The sequence below is a fragment of the Camelus bactrianus genome, chromosome 13 (genome assembly GCF_048773025.1).
Source record: "Camelus bactrianus isolate YW-2024 breed Bactrian camel chromosome 13, ASM4877302v1, whole genome shotgun sequence".
In the NCBI taxonomy this organism is placed as follows: domain Eukaryota; kingdom Metazoa; phylum Chordata; class Mammalia; order Artiodactyla; family Camelidae; genus Camelus; species Camelus bactrianus.
The window spans coordinates 33,984,479-33,991,332 of record NC_133551.1 but is presented as its reverse complement, the minus strand read 5'-3'; the positions used below and the strand labels follow the sequence as shown (position 1 = coordinate 33,991,332).

General features: G+C 44.9%; 1 protein-coding gene across 5 annotated transcripts in view; it reads right to left on the bottom strand.

Moving 5' to 3' along the window:
- Nucleotides 1-1,508: 1,508 nt before the first annotated feature.
- TM2D1 (TM2 domain containing 1) overlaps nt 1,509-6,854 on the bottom strand; it is a 73,184-nt gene continuing 67,838 nt past the window's right edge. The window contains exons 6-9 of one of the 5 annotated variants that reach the window (XR_012511217.1): nt 6,640-6,796; nt 3,878-4,630; nt 3,465-3,629; nt 1,509-1,859 (exon numbers count right to left, since the gene is read on the bottom strand). The gene's annotated coding sequence lies outside the window, so the exon portion shown is untranslated. Of the gene's footprint in view, nt 1,860-3,464; nt 4,631-6,639; nt 6,797-6,854 lie in introns of all 5 variants that reach the window. The other 4 variants (XR_012511216.1, XR_012511218.1, XR_006722800.2 and 1 more) reach the window with 4 other exon arrangements.

The window sequence follows — 6,854 nt, the reverse complement described above, 5'->3', positions numbered from 1 at the left end:
GGAGGTTCCAAGGACATTTGCAGGGTTCTAGCTTGAGCAACTTAATGAATAATGTCTAATAAATAACAACGAGTTAGTATAACTTCTAAGGCCTCACCAAATGATAGAACAGCATCATTCTTCCAAGCTCCCGTGTCTGTGGTGATGTTCAGTTTTCACTGGATTTTGTAGGAACAGATACATTAATCAGATGGTGAGGATATAGAAATTTCCCACCAACATGCATAGCAAACCTTTCTTACCATAAGCAGAAGGGCTCTGGGATAGTAAAACCAGACTTTAACATAAACTTAACATTTTTGCTTTCAGCTCTGCAGACACAGTCATAGCTTTCTGGCCATTGAACTAGGAGAACTCGAAGGAAAATAAATTTCCCCTTTGAGCTTGTTTAGAAACGAAGCTTGTTTCTTTATTTCTTCAAGAGATTTTTTTTTCCCTGAGCATTTCTGGTGTGAGGGATATGAGATAAATAAGATGTATTCCCTGCCTCAGCAAAGATTATATTCTATCAAGAGAGAAAGAGGCATAAAAATATGCATAACACAGTGTAGTAAGTTACATAGTTCAAGCAACAGAGTTTTACTGAACAGATGACAGGATGATTGATTTGACAGTGGGCAGTGGCAAGACTTCAGAGAGGTTGCATCTGAAGTCTTGAAAGACAAGAGTTTGCTAAGGCATGAGGGTCCTAAAGGGCCCAGGGTACTCAAAGCTAGAGCCCTCAGGATGAAACCAAAGGATGTCTGATCCAGGCTGGAAAAGGCATCCTTCCATTCCAAAGTCTGAAGAACACTGCGGGTCTAGTCTGATTGATCTGCTCTCACTTGACCCCAGTAAAGAATTCTCATTTGTGCGGGCCCCCACCAACAAAGACCTCTGAATGTGACTACTGGCTGAAGACTGCCTGTGTTTACCTATAGAGATGAGGGTCTGCTCTCCCATAGTCATAATCAGTCTCACAATTGGGCTAAGGCCAAAAGACCCGACCTTCTAAGATGCCCAGAAAGATGTGGCCATAGTTCAGGGTAATTTGGATATGGACTGGAGTACACAGACAACAGAATGACTGTGACCTCTAGTCTCAGTCTGGCTAATTGGTACAGCTGCCCCAGCACAACAAACAGTCAGGTGTGGTGAGTGACCGCCACCAAAAAAAAAAAAAAAAAAGTGTGTGCATGTGCGTGTATGTGATCTTTAAATTTTAATAGCTGTTCAGTCCTTAGAGAGGGAATTGGCAGCTCCGGCCTGAAGGCCGCTCCCCCACCTGTCTCCAGGCTCTGCAAACACAGCTGTGTAAGAAGGAGACAGTCGGAGCTTCCAAGGAAAGAAATGGTTCAGTCTAGGGGGAGGTGGGGAGGGGAAAAACAATGGGGCACCTTCCTCACAAACCCACTTGGGACAGGGCCTGTCTAGCAACTGCAAAAATTAGCAAAGAAGGCATGATCAGGCTTTTTTTTTTTCTTTTCAACTTCACTGTGAAGTAAAATCATTCAAGACCCAACCCAATGGCCACTTGAAAACCATTTTTTAAGGAAGAGACAGAGCACACAATTTAAACTGAGGGGAGAACAAGGTAGCACGCGTTTCTGGCAAGGTTCGCATTCAGGTGCTGTCCTTGCATCCAGATGAAATGGAAAGACGATTTACGTGCTGTCGTAGAACTCGCAGCTCCTTGCACGAAACGCAGGACTCCCTGGGAAAGTGCCTAGAAACTCCTTAATCTGGATTTCTCCAGGCTGAAAAGTGCAGGCACTTTTAAAAGTTCAACTCTTTAGAAAAGTCAGCAGAGACAAGGTTTCAACAGATGTTAGCAGTTCTGGAGTGGTCAGGGGGCTGCCGCTCACGAAGAGAAGGGGAAACTGGAAGAGGGAAAGAAACAAGTCGTTTTAGAAGAAAAAGACCCAAGCAAGGAGGTATTTTCGGTATCATTTTAATCACAAAATAGCACGAATGCGGTCTGTGCCTGCGTGCTACCCAAACGTCGATCAGAATACCACTGAACGCTGGTTTGAAAATTTCCATTTTTGTAATTTGCTTTCCTTTGTTAGGCCAAGACTCGAGAGAAACCTGGCAGCCGTCTCCAAGTCTGGCACGATTTCACCTCCGACGCACTGGGTTGGTTGGGACGTGGAGGGAGACCGCACAGACGAGAAGGAGGGAGAGGGAAGGAGGTGGATTGAGAAGCGCCCGCTCAGCCAGGGGGTTTGGCTCCACCTACAGGCATCAGAAGGCACTCGAAGCAGATCCCTCTGCTGCCACGGAAACCGGGGAAGGGGGCGGGGGGACTCAGACAACTGTTGGAGAATTTCCCAGCCGGTCGGAATGGGGTGTAATGGGGGGGGGGGATGGCAGTAAGGAGTCGGGAGGTGGGGACCTCCATCACCAGATCCTGAGCAGCTCAGGGATTCGTATTTGGAGGAGAAAAGACGTCTTGCCTCCTCCTATAACCTATGAAATGATTTAACTGATTAAATGTAAGCCCCATTTGATAGCAAGGGCAGGATCTGGTCCCAATCCAGTCCCAGCACATAACCAGTGTGCTCAACTGCTGAATGAATGAATGAATGAACAAACAAATGAATCTAAACCACTGGATAATACACTCGATTAAGCAACAGAGACCAAATGTGATTGAAAAACAAACGCTTTTCCCCCCAGATATATTTATGAGTTGTCAGGCATTTGGTTAACGGCTAGAAATTGCTGCAGAAATCCTGGATCATCTAGGAGTGGGGGGGAGTATAACTCAGTGGTAGAGTGCATACTTAGCACAGGAGGTCCTGGGTTCAAACCCCAGTACCTCCATTAAATAAATAAATAAACCTAATTACCACCCCCCTCAAAAAAATCCTGACCATTTAGACTAGTCCAGTGTTCCGCCTGCAATGTGGGTAGCACTAATTGAGAATCACTCATTTCATCTGATGCCCTTAATTTGCAGATGAGTAAACAGAGACTTGGAGAAGTTTTTCCCCCCTGGGTCAACCAGTTTGTGGGTGATTGATAGAACTGATTTGGAGCTAAAGTTTCCTGACCTTCTCTCTGGTGTTTGCTTTCTAAAGCAGGAGAATTGCTCTGCCTTACCGTGGACTGGCCTGCATGGATACGCTTAGTTGACTGACTCAGGTGGAAGTTGGCTTCCCCACCTACCTGTTGTCCTGTTGCTGAGCTTCTGTCCCAGCTTCTGCGAGGGGCCAAGGCAGCTGCCCATGCTGCTTTACTCCAAAAATCAAGTGCTGCCTGGAGCTGGTGCCAACTGGTTGCTAAACTTATGAATTCATTTTTTTTTTTTTTTTTGAAAGCCTAAAGGTCAGAATCTGAGCTTGCGGATTTGTAAGCTACAAACAGGCAGGTGCTGTCTTTCAGCAACACAGGTGTCTTATATCCAGCACATCTACTTATCCAAAGTGCTTAGTAAGCAGTTATTGAATTTCCCACTGATAGTTATAGATGAAGATATTTACCAGTTGAACAAGAATTGTTGCTGTAGGCAGTTAGCACTCAGTTTCCAAATTTAAAAAGTGAAGATTCTTCCTGTAAATGAGACTCCATTTGCATTTTGTCAGATAAATGATGATGTAGTAGTGCAAGTTGGAGATCTGAAGACCCAGATTCTAACCACAACCCATCTATGAAATGGAAATAACACTGTCATGACCTCTGAGAGGATGAGACGTGAACCATTATTACAATAACAATTGCAATATTAATAATAGCTTTGAACTGCTATTAAGTGCCCACTACATTCCAGGCTCTCTGCTAACCACTTTAAGTGCATTATCTAATTTATCCTTATGACAACCCCATGTGGGTTACAATTGTTACCCCCATTTTACAGAATGAGAGAACTGAAGCTCAGAAACATTAAAATACTCACCTATGGTGACAGCTTACAGTGGTGAGGCCAGTATTGGAATCCAGCTCCTGTCTGACTCCAGACTCCCAAACATTGTTACCCAGTAGATACCTATTGGCTGATTCCATGCTGGTGGCATTCAAAACTCTGTCTCTAGTTCTGAGTTCTTATGGGAACTCTCTACTTTGATTGCCAATTACTGAAAGAATATATCATTAATTTTATATTCCACTATTGTTTAAACTTTACAGAGCCTAAGCCATACTCCTTCCTTTCTTTCATAAGCATTTACTGAGAACCATCCATGTTCAAAGCTCCAAGCTTGGTCTAGGGCAGTGGTTCTCCTGGGGGTGATTTTGTCCTCCAGGGGACATTTGACAATGCCTGGAGACAATTTTGGTGGTCACAGCTGAGGGTGAGGGGATGCTATTGGCATCTAGTGAGTGGAGGCCAGGGATGCTGCTAAACAGCCTACAAAAGACATGACATCCCACCACAACAAAGAACTATTCAGCCCCAAATGCCAGTAGTACTGAGTCTGAGAAACCCTGAGTTTGGAACATGAAGATGAATTGGGCAGATATCATCATTAATCATCTGATACGGGAGATGTATATATAAATTTGAAGCACAAAGTTTACATAAATACCTGTGTGGTGACGAAGGATAAATGCCCCCAAAGTCCCTAAGGAGCAATGGGGTTTCCAATGGGCTGGAGGAGGCTTGGCGGAGGAGGTGGCACTTGAGCCAGGCACGCAGATAAGATCTGGATCCCTGATAAAGGAATAAACAGTGTGCAGGGCGTGGGTACACATAAGATGTTGGTTTATTTTAATTGGAGTGAAGGAGGTGTGAAGAGGAGTAGTGGAGAAAAGGAGGCAACGTTAGGTTGGGGCAGATAAAAGAGCCTTGAGCACAAAGAGAAGGACTTTGGACTTTGTTTATAAGTAACGCAGAGCCATTTAACATTTTCACATGGACGATAAATAAGATCAAAATGTCCTAGGAGATGTGTGTGGCAGCTGAGTGAAAACGGGTTGCGGAGAATAAGAAGACTTGTTAAAACACGACTGTCCTGTCATATGTCTTACTGTTAAAAAGAAACCACTTAGGTGTTTTAGTTTCTATTAGTAACAACCAATAACTGAGCAGTTATTGTGATTCAGTGCTAAATACTTCACAGATATATGAATATGCATATGTCTCCTTACTTAGTGCTCCCCACTGTCACAGGGGTCTCCCCATTCTGCAGATAAGGGGACAGTCAGAGTGCATAGGAAGTGGCAGAGTCTGGATCTGGCCCCCAAAGCCCGTGCTCCTAACTGCTTTGTGTGCTGGGTACAGTGTTAGGATTCTTAACCTCTTGACCAAGCCAGACTGTTCCTTCTACGGCAGACACTAAACCGAAGCAGCCCAGACCCCCACTGGGAATGGGAAAGTCTGGGACAAACAGCCTCAGGAAATCTGCTTCTCCTTGGCAGGCAGAGCTGACCGAAGGGAGAATGGGAGTGTGTCTCTGGGTTAATCTGGGGATGTGGGGAGCATTGGCATATGCCTGATTACAAACACAACTCCATGACAGAGTCCTTGAATTTACTTGGCGTTGAATCAGTTCCTCCCAAGGGACAGTAAATGAGAGCAGAAACGGGAAGACAGTCTGGGATGTCTGAAGCAAAGAGCGAGCTTCTCCTGTCAGGCCTCTCTTGCCTGACACGGTAGCAAGCAGAAGACACGAAGTGGGGGCAGGAAGGCTATGACTCAGAAATTCCTTGTTTACTTGGCTTCTGAACAGATTGCTAACTGGATCCAGGTGTGTGCTCTGGTTTTGTTTTAGAGCCTTTTGGCCACAGGCAGGGAAGGAGAGGAAAGGTGTGGACTATATCCGTGGACAGAGTGGGTGGCAGCGAGAGAACTGGTGGGGGTGCCGACAGAGGCATGGCCGTGCGCACCAGCTGGTGCCAGCAGCCGGGGGGGCCCTTGGTAGCCTGCAACTAGAGGGTCTTTGGTCACCCAGGGCACCAACTTTTGTCATGAAAGAAGACTCATTGAAAGAAGCTAGACAAGGATAGGACCAACATGGTGGCCACCACCGAATTGCCACGGATCAGCAGGTAGGGTCCCTGTGAGAAAATCCTTGAAAACTTCCAGGACTATCTGAAAGGAACTGAGATGGTGGAAATGCACGGAGCTGGCAGGAGGAAAGTAAGAGAGAGACTGATGGGCTTCGAAGGCCATTCATTTGATGTTGACTCTCCATCATGGGATAACCTTGAAACTATTTTGGAAATTTTGTGATCTACAATTTAAAGGTCAAAGGCTCCAAGATTCCAGGGTTCCAGTTCTTCTTTCTCAAGTCCCATAGCGTTAAGCAAACATCAATTCTTGCCACAGTCTCTTAGATTTGACATCCTAATAAGCAGACTTTAAAAAATAAATTGAAGTCCCAGTCTCCTCTCTAGACTAGAGCTCCTCAAGGTCAAAGATGGTATCTGCGGCACCAAACTCAGCAGATGCTCAAGAGGTGTCTGCTGAGATTAACTCAGCACAACGGTCTCCTAAAACATCAAGCATATTCACTAAATGGATTGATATAATTTTTAAAATCCAAATTTTATTTTCACCTAGTTAAAAAAAAAAGCCTAACCTTACGCATCAATATGCCTGTTTTCACAAAGCCTTTGCCCACAGTCTGTAAGTTGTCCTAATACGAAGACCAAATGCCAAAAAGCAAATTTTTTTTTCCCTAGGGAAAATCTGGAAGAGACAATTATACCAAAACATACCACTCAGAAGGATCTGTTTCACTGTTTCTGCTTGTGTAAGTGGCATAATTAGGCCTCTTCAAACCAAACAGTGTCCGGAGTAAAGAGCGAAAGCCAGAAATCAAAGTTCTCGTTGCTACGGCCTCTCCATCCTGCTGCCCTGCATGGGATGTTCCTCCTGGAAATGAGGAATGAGAATAAAAGCACAGCTCTCTGAGCTTGAGGGTCTCAGAAAA